Genomic DNA, 8,821 nt, shown 5'->3' on the forward strand with positions numbered 1-8,821 from the left:
TAAAATCTATGAAGAACAGATGCAAGAATTGGGTATGTCTAATGTAGTGAATAGGAGGACCAGGGGTGACATAATAGTAGACTTCCAATATTTGAGGGGTTGCCACAGAGAAGACTGGGTCAATCTATTCTCCAAAGCACCTGAAGGCCAGATAGGAAGCAATGGATGGAAACTAATCAAGGAGAGAAGCAACCTAGAACTAAGGAGAAATTTCCTGACAGTGAGAACAATTAATCAGTGGAACAACTTGCCTGCAGAAGTTGTGAGTGCTCCATTCCTGAAGGTTTCAGGCAGAGATTGGACAGCCATTTGTCTGGAATGGTATAGGGTCTCCTGCTTGAGGAAAGGGTTGGACTAGAGGACCGCTAAAATCCTTTCCAACTCTGCTATTCTATCATTCCGGATTCCATTTTTGTTGTAGTCTGAAGTCCAGTATGCTTTCAGAATACTAAATATGTTATTTAAGAAAATCCTCTTCTTCCCATTTTCATTTTGGGTTGCTACTTTTTTTAAAAAAGCTGCTCTGTTTTAAGTAACAATTCTACATTGTGCATTATTTCTGATTTTCATTTTCATCTGGAATGGTTAGAGTGGGATTATTATCTTTGTGTGAAATGCAATCACACCCGAGCTGGTCTCAGGAATGTTTTCCTGAGTCAGCCATTATTCAGCTGACATAACATGATTCAATCTGCTGAAGTGATAAAACAATGAATTGATAGGGACTGGATACATCGCAGGAGGTTGGAAAGCATTGAAGAGTCACATATACATTGTCATTAAAGAGGATGAGCAAAGCTACAGATCAAGCTAGGGTAATTTATACAATTTTTTAATCAAGGCAGCAATGAAAAGAAGAGTTTCTCCTCGTAATGGAGACAACAATGATCTAATGAACTAGGTATCGACAAGAATTAACGCTGGAGGAGCAACCTCAATCTATTCTTGATTTTTTTAAAGGGTACTTCATCTGTAAAGTAGACTTAAACTTGACATTCCTTCAGACAGAGGGCTGTCTTTGTGAAATAGGACTGCTAGCTACCAGGAGTCAAGGCCAGTGGATTGACTGTTGATCTGCTCTCATTTCTGCTGCTACATACTCATAGATGAAGGAGGGAGGATGGAAGCTAGGGATTTGCCAAAACAAACTTTGCACTTATTCTTAAATATCTAATTTTTTGTTTTTGTTTTTGTTTACATTTATACCCCGCCCTTCTCCGAAGACTCAGGGCGGCTTACAGTGTATAAGGCAATCTTTGCCTTATACACTGTAAGTGTAATCTTAATTACACTTTAATCTTTAAGAGCTTGACATAGCAACTGTTTGTTTTGTCTCATCCCCTTGTAATTAGAGAGGACTATCATTTCTCGGTGAGGCCGGTCTTTGGTCTAGACCTAAGGAGGAAATTAAATCATCCTGCAATGACACGCAGATGCCTTAATTCTACTCTGAGAAATATTTGCTCTAGTCGTGTTAGACAAGCGATTAAAAAGTCTCTGGAGCCACAAATTCATTTTCTCTCAAACTAAAAGGGGCTCCTTCTAGATAGCTTCTTCTCCAAAAAGATTACACTACTAACCAGAGCATACAAAACATTTGCTAGACCAATTCTCGAATACAGCTCGCCTGTCTGGAACCCACACCTCATTTCGGACACTAATACTATTGAGTGTGTCCAGAAATATTTTACAAGAAGAGTTCTCCACTCCTCTGATCACAACAAAATACCTTATGCCACCAGACTTGAAATCCTGGGTTTAGAAAATTTAGAACTCCGCCGCCTTCAGCATGACCTGAGTATAACTCATAAAATCATCTGCTACAATGTCCTTCCTGTCAAAGACTACTTCAGCTTCAATCGCAACAATACATGAGCACACAATAGATTTAAACTTAATGTGAAGCGCTCCAATCTTGATTGCAGAAAATATGACTTCAGTAACAGAGTTGTTAATGCCTGGAATGCACTACCAGACTCTGTGGTCTCTTCCCAAAATCCCCAAAGCTTTAACCAAAGACTATCTACTATTGACCTCACCCCATTCCTAAGAGGTCTGTAAGGGGCGTGCATAAGAGCACCAGCGTGCCTACCGTTCCTGTCCTAATGTTCCCTTTGATTGTATCCAATTCGTATGGTTATTTCATGCTTATACTTATATATACTGTTGTGTTTGACAAATAAAATAAATAAAAAAATAAAAAAATATTCTAGGACGTCTCAAAATGAGGTGCAACATTTTGCTCCTGGGATTCTAGATCCATCTTCTTTTTGCTCCCTGAAGTTGTAGCCCCAAACGCTTGCAAAACTGGTCTTTTCTTGTAAGCTTATTCCATGCTTTAATTACTGATAATTTGAAGGAACTTGGAAATGGCCATTGGTCAAAGCTTGAGTATGGAAGCAAGCATCTGAATATGGCTACAGCTGAGGATCTAAAGACACCACAAGCTAAGGATTTTGCAACCATGCCCCCAAAAGTGACTCTTATACAAGTTCTTACTGGCTTGAATTGGAGTGAGAGATGATATCAAAAAGTGCTGTACTTGATACGTGAACAATTGAGGAAACTATGTATATCCAGTCTAACAAAGAGAAGGACTAGGGATGATATTACAGCAGCCTTCCAGTAATTGAGGGGCTGTCATAGAGAAGAGGAGGTCAAACTGTTCTCCAAAGCAGATGACAAGAAGTAACAGACGGAAGAGAGATCCAGCCTAGAATTAAAAAGACATTTCCTGTCAGTGAGAACAATTAATCAGTGGAACGGCTTGCCTTCAGCAGTTGTGGGATGCTCCAACACTGGAGGTTTTTAAGAAGAGACTGGACAGCCATTTGTCTGAAATGTTATGGGCTCTCCCGCTCGAGCAGTGGGTTGGACTAGAAGACTTCCAAGAGCTCTATTGTGATTGATTGATTGATTGATTGAAATGTACTAAGTCTCCTGCTTGAGCAGAGGTTTGGACTAGAGGACTTCCAAGAGCTCTATGCTTATTGATTGATTGAAATGTACTAATTCTCCTGCTTGAGCAGGGAGTTGGATTAGAAGACCATCAAGTTCCCAACCAACCCTATTATTCTATCTTGCATGTTCTATGACCTTAGCCAAATGAAGCAATCTTTGATCATAACAATACATTTGAATTAATTGGGCATCAACAGGTACTGGAAAGTACTTGGGGAGAGGATGGTTAGAAACAAGATTCCACAACCGGGACAAAAATTACCTCCCTTGTCACATTTTGTGCCACAACAGGCATAATTCCTCTTGAAACTTCTCTTTAGTTTTTGGAACGATCGCCTGGTTTTATGTCTAAAATGGAACCAATTTAAAGGCAGTCTCGGAGTTTGCTGGAATAACTCTCGACTCTGCCCAGGGCAGCTTGACTCAGGCTTCAATCTTTTTCAGCCACTGGCTTTAAATTTCTACTGCTCCTCCTGACCTCAGACTGCTCTCGTTTCAATTACTGTTGTGCCTTGCAGAGACCTGGGTTTGCAGCAGCCTCTCCAGTTTTGCTAACATGCTGGATTGTCACGTAACCTCCAATGAGAAATGTTCCTCAGTAACTTTGCATCATCTCAGGAGACTGTCAAAAGTCCAGAAGAGTTGGATAAGTTCTTGACACAGTTTTTTTCCCAACTAACTAGGCAGAGAAATAAGATCCCAAGTGTTAAACAAAAACAGAAACAAAAATAGCTTGGCCTAGTGGTTAAGGTGCTGGCTTAGGAAACAGGAGATCAGGTTCTAGGCCCAACATAGGCATGAAAAACCAACAGGGTAACTTTGAGTCAGTCATCAAGGGATTGGTGAGTTCTAGTTCCACCTTAAGTATGAAAGCTGGCTGGGTGACTTTGAGTCAATCATCAGGAAATGGTGAATTCTAGTTCCAGCTGAGATGCAAAAGCTGGCTGGGTGACTTTGAATCAACCACAAGGAGACTATGAATTCTAGTCCTGCATCAGGTATGAAAGCCAGCCAGGTAATTTTGGGCCAGTGACCAGGAGACCCTGAGTTCTAGCCTCACCTTAGGACTGAGAGCTGGCTGGGCCAGCCTCTCTCTCTCTCACAGCTCAACCCACCTCGCAGGGTTCTTGTTGTGGGGAAAATAGGTGTGTTCACCACTTTGAGCTATTTATAAACAACAATAAAAGTGGGATCAGAATGAAATAAATAAGGGTGATCTGCTAACCCGAATCAAATGAAAATGCAAATGAGCTCATTGACAAAATGAAGAGCCAGTCAGAGCAAGCTCAGCAGAAATCAACCCTGCCAACGTTATTAATTGCTCCACTGCACGTTTATTTTTCCAATTTCTTCATGGAAACTTCATGGGAATCACCCCTCCTGACTTAACAGGAAAAGGAAGGCAAACTCTGGAATCTCTGGGGAGACGAGGAATCTCTGGGGAAGGCGAGTCTTCCCTGACGCTGAGCAAATCCTCATCTACACTGAAGGAATAACACCAAGAAAGAACTCTTCGGTAACCTTTGCGTTTGCGATAGTGAGTGTGGGGTCCGGGCCTCTGGTGGCTCAGACTGCTGAGTTTGCTAAGACAGTCTGTTATTAACAGCAGCTGCTTGCAATTACTGCAGGTTCAAGTCCCATCAGGCCCAAGGTTGACTCAGCCTTCCATCCTTTATAAGGTAGGTAAAATGAGGACCCAGATTGTTGGGGGCAATAAGTTGACTTTGTATATAATATACAAATGGATGAAGACTATTGCTTGACGTAGTGTAATCCGCCCTGAGTCTTTGGAGAAGGGCGGGATATAAATGCAAATAAAAAAAATATATATCATCCTTCAAAGAAAGAAGCCCCCTTCTCATCGCTGTGACCTCAATCAAATGTAAAAGCCAGGCGCCTCTCTCTCTCTCTGTGTGTGTGTGTGTGTGTGAAAATTAAATAAATAAAAGCCCTCATCGAGTTCAGAAGGAGCGAGATTGATTGTGAGAGGCAGAACAGCCGATCGATTCCTGCAGAGGCAGAATTTAAAACAATATTAATCACATTTTATCACGCGGGGCCCCCTCGCCTCACAAATCAGTGTATAGCAATCAAGTTATAGCAATAAAATGAAAAGTAAAATGGATCGGCGACTCAGGAGAAAATTCTCCAAGAAACCTTTCCAAGGAAAGGGAACGCCAGCCAAAGTACTGCAAGATTGAATGGCATTTAAGGCTCCTGAACAGAGATTCATACGGAAAGAAAAGTGATTGCCTGTTCGGAGGGAAAAGGGAAAGTGTACAAGAGAAAGTGTGGCATAATCAGTACGGAACACACGGGGATTGCAAGCAGGGAGGGTGTGCTTTCAAACACCCATGCACAGGGGAAGATGGGTTAGTCAACGATTAGTTGTCTTCATAGAAGGATGGTGACTTACACTGTGGTTGATTTGCTCTCTTTTTGCATTAACAGAGGGATAGAATCAAGAATATGTACTGCTTTATAAATAGTAAGACCACACTTAGAATACTTCATCCTGTTTTGATCAGCATATTATAAAAAAGATGTAGAGTCTCTGGAAAGAGCAGCAAAGATGATTAGAAGGATGGAGGATATGAAGAATGGTTGCAGGAATTGGGTAGGTCTAGTTTAATGAAAAAAAAAGACATGGGGTGACATGATAGCAGTGTTCCAATATTTGAGTGGCTTCCATAAAGAAGAGGGGGTCAACCAGAGGTGAAATCCAGCAGGTTCTGACAGGTTCTGGAGAACCAGTAGCGGGAATTTTGAGTAGTTCGGAGAACCTGCAAATACCATTTCTGGCTGGCCCCAGAGTGGGGTGGGAATGGAGATTTTGTAACATTTTTCCCCTGCCACACCCACCAAGCCATGCCCACCAAGCCACACCCGCCGAACTGGTAGTAAAAAAATTTGAATTTCATCACTGGGGTCAACTATTTTCCAAAGCACCTGAAGACAGAACAAGAAGCAATGAATGGAAACTAATCAAGGAGAGAACCAACGTAGAACTAAGGAGAAATTTCCTGACAGTGAGAACAATTAATCGATGGAACAACTTGCCTCTAGAAGTTGTGGGTGCTCCATCTCTGGAGGCTTTTAAGAAGAGATTGGATAACCATTTATCTGATATGGTCTTCTGCTGAGGAAGGGATTGAAGTGGAAGACCTCCAAGGTCCTTTCCAACTGTCTGTTATGTTGCTATTTTACTATTCTGTTATTCTGTCATGTTGTGATTGTGAATTGAGTCAATGGTGGCCTCTTCAATAAATCATGATTAGGCAAAATGGTTTGGCTCAGTCTGACCAGTCAATACTTTTTACTTCAACCAACTGATCAAAAACATTAGAAAAAATAATGTTGCATTATCACCCTCCCCCATTTCTTTGGTGCAAAACTAGGCTATAAAAATCAAATCCATCTTGAAGGGAATACAACTGTAGATATGATAGAACTGACTCCAGGTTTCAATAATCAGGAATTTGGCTGAAAAGCAATTTGATTGAAACTCCAGTTCAAGGCAGCTTCTCAAATTCAATTCAAAACGATTTCTCTGACTTTCGGTTTTGTTTCGTTTTTGTTTTTTTTAAAAAATTTCCTGTCAATTTGGAGCTTCAAATTTAACTTGGCTCAGTTCAATACTTTGATTTGGAAGCTTCAGATCTAAATCATTTTCTAAATTTAATCAATCAGTGCCTTTTTTAAAAGGAGGAAGTTAGGTGAAGGCAATTGTCCCATGTATTAGAGAAGGGAGGGCATATTTCCAAAGTATATTTTAGTACTAAATGATCAGGTGTGTCAATATTTCTCCAAGGCAACAGTCTAATGAATTAATATATAATGACAAGAATTCTTTTAGTTCTAGAGATTTCCTACCTACTGAGCTACTGGCTAATGAATCAAAACCAACGGAAGTAAAACTTACCTCCACATAGTGAGAAGAAAGAAGAAATGTTCTGCTTCCATCACAATCTTCTAGATTTCCCCAAAAGGTCCTGAAAGGATTCATCCTCGCATAAATCCATTGGCTTCTTGAAGTCTTCCATCTAATAGGAGGCAAAGATCTATTAATGATTGAAGTTCTGACATGATATGGGTTCCCTCTAGATCAGGAGCGTCTAACTTTGGCAAGTTCAAGATCTATGGACTTCAACTCCCAATTCCAAAAGCTAGGGAATTCTGGGAGTTGAAGTCCACAGGTCTTAAACTTGCCAAGGTTGGATACCCCTGATCTAGACATTATCTTCTCCATGAACACTTTGGGGTGGTCCATTAACAGAACCATGGTGCTCGGTGACTAAGCCAAAGGCCAAATCACCATTTTAATTGTCCCACCTCAAAGGATTATTATGGAGACACTCTTGGGAAAGAGAAGAAACTTGACTGCCAGCTCCAAAGCCCTAAATAAGCAATAAATCAATATTAACCTAACTCCAGAGGGAATCTCACAGTGCTTTCTTTGGTATACCTACCACAGAAGCAATTCCTTTGTAGCATTTCAGTTCAATACTCACGAAGACAAGGTAATTTCAAGAGACTGCTTTGCATGTGTTACGTTATTCTGTCGGCATGAGAAGTGAAGGAAACGTAACAGAAAGAGTTCATTTGCACTCCAGAGTACCGTTACGACATCACTACAGGTTCTTCTGTACCAGCTACTCACCAGATGCATCTCAGGTTATAAGTCACAGAGTTCACAATCATGAATTATGAGGGGGCTCCCTCCATCTTTTAAACTCTGTTTTCATTCTTTATTTATTTATTTATTTTCGTCAAGCATGTATTAGATCAGGGGACTCCAACCTTGGCAACTTTAAGACTTGTGGACTTCAACTCCCAGAGTTCCTCAGCCAGTACAGCTGGCTGAGGAATTCTGGGAGTTGAAGTCTACAAGTCTTAAAGTTGTCAAGGTTGGAGACCCCTGGACTAGAAGACTCTGGGAGTTGAAGTCCACAAGTCTTAAAGTTGCCAAGGTTGGAGACCCCTGTATTAGATAACAGATATAAGTATAAACATAATTATAAACACATGAAATGGATAAGAATAAAAGGGAACATTAGGACAGGGATGGTAGGCATGCTGGTATGCTTATGCACGCCCCTTAAAGACCTCTTAGGAATGGGGTGAGGTCGACAGTAGACCGTCCCATTCTGCTCTTCACTTGGTTTTAATTTTGCTTTTAATACTTTCTTTTTTTCTCTATGCTTTTATGGCTTGCATTTGCACACCGGTCAGAGTCACATGGACACCAAGATGAGGGGTGCATAAATTTGATAAATGAGTCTCTCAAACACTTGGACAATATAAGGATTGTTGGTGGATATTTTAGTATTTCTGTGGCGTCACCGTCAGGAATTCTCCATTTTCCTAGGAATGCAAAATATTAGCCCTTTCTGAAGAATTTCTTAGCCAAAAGTTCAGCTTTTATATTAAAAAAAATGGGAGGGCAAGAAGTCAGAGTCATAATTACGGCACAAAATGAAAGAATGTTTGGTTGCTGAGGTTTCAGAATGCCTTGGGTGCCCATTCATTCTTCCAAGTAAAATTATTGTAGTCTCTTAGTTGTTTAAAGGGCCATTTATCCGTTGTCATTTTTTTTTTCCCCATACGCAGAACAGCCAAGGCAGAGTAAAAGCTGTTGGCTTTTTTCTCTAGGCTCCCCAAACCATTTTTTATTAACTTTATTGTGTGGAAACAATGGCTGTTTTAACCATTTTTTTAAAATGCCATTTTTCTCTGCTCCTTAGCTATTTTGGGGTGGGGGGGATGTTAGAACGTTCCCTGAGGCCTTTGTCACCAATCTTACAAGATACTAAAATGTCACAAATGCACACTGATGTAAGAGGGTCAATTACTTAAAAAG

Source organism: Ahaetulla prasina, chromosome 12 (genome assembly GCF_028640845.1).
Source record: "Ahaetulla prasina isolate Xishuangbanna chromosome 12, ASM2864084v1, whole genome shotgun sequence".
In the NCBI taxonomy this organism is placed as follows: domain Eukaryota; kingdom Metazoa; phylum Chordata; class Lepidosauria; order Squamata; family Colubridae; genus Ahaetulla; species Ahaetulla prasina.